Source organism: Mandrillus leucophaeus, unplaced genomic scaffold (genome assembly GCF_000951045.1).
Source record: "Mandrillus leucophaeus isolate KB7577 unplaced genomic scaffold, Mleu.le_1.0 Scaffold1260, whole genome shotgun sequence".
NCBI lineage: Eukaryota > Metazoa > Chordata > Mammalia > Primates > Cercopithecidae > Mandrillus > Mandrillus leucophaeus.
In genome coordinates, this window is record NW_012100988.1 from 391232 (window position 1) to 392421 (window position 1190).

General features: G+C 39.7%; 1 gene segment (V, D, J or C); it reads left to right on the forward strand.

Annotated features, from left to right (window-relative positions):
- Positions 1–1190, forward strand: part of LOC105533568 — a 38711-nt gene that overhangs the window by 2042 nt on the left and 35479 nt on the right.

Consider the following 1190-nt stretch of genomic DNA (forward strand, 5'->3'; position numbering starts at 1 on the left):
CACCCAGCCAATACCACAAAATATTTAGCATATAGTAGAAATCTAGCTATTTTTATTTCCTTCGCTAATCTCAGGCAGCCTCTTCCACTGTGCCAATGCCCAAAGGCAGATAAAGACACATTTTGCCTGGAAATCTTAGAGTAAGGGCTCAGGAAGTCACAAAAATGGCAATATATATACATGATGATTACTTTGAAAGTATTAACTAGAGAAAATAGCATATATCCCACCTCAGACATTTAAAACTCAATATTATTGATATATAAGTTATATAAACATTACAAATTTTAAATAAACAGATCGGTTATACGTAACTAAATAATTAACAGAACAAGGAGTTCCTGAAAAGTTGTATGGTTTTAAAAGGGGTTGAAGCCAAGTGAGCTACCAGATCCACATTAGGGACAATTCTGTCTGGAGATGGATGTTGTGATAAAACAACCTCAGAAGGTCTTTCAAGCTGGTACAGGCTGATTTCACAAAGTTTGTTTATTCATTTTCATGCATCTATTTTCTTATCTGCTCATTTACTCAAATTATTTTATAATGATATTTTGGCAAAAATTAATCATCTTTAAGGGAAATATTTTGAGTTTCATCAGACACATACGCAGCTGAGCTTTGTGTCCACACACTGAGTGCCCTGGGGCCAAACAAAACACGGTAATAGTGACCTTGCTGAGAGATGACGTCACATTGGGAGAAAGGTTCCCTTTGTGTTGACTCTAAGTGTCCAATTCATGAGTCCTAAGCCTTGAGCTAGGAAATGCCCTTTTCTGCCCTGGGAAGCAGGTTCCTAGATTGTGTATTTCTCTGTCTCCTGGTCTAGCCTGGGCACAGACAGGGCACCCCCTCATGAACTTGTTACATCCAGGCTGTGACTTTCAGCACCAGGTGGTCCCTTGCTCTGACTTCAATTTCTGTGTCCTTCTCTCCTAAACCCCACGGATGCTGAGTGACTCAGACTCCAGTCATGTGCTTGTGCCAAAAGGAAACCAGCACGAGAGGAGGTGAGCAGAATATGAAAACAAACCATGTACTCAGGACAGTCAATGAGACTTACTGGCAGCTCCTTTGCTCACATATTGTAAGGAAGTTGAAGATCATGACAATGTTACAGCAACAGGGGTCTTTTAAGTGTGGAGCTCTGTGCACTAAGATACAGTTTTTGAGCTTTTTTCTTTTTTTTT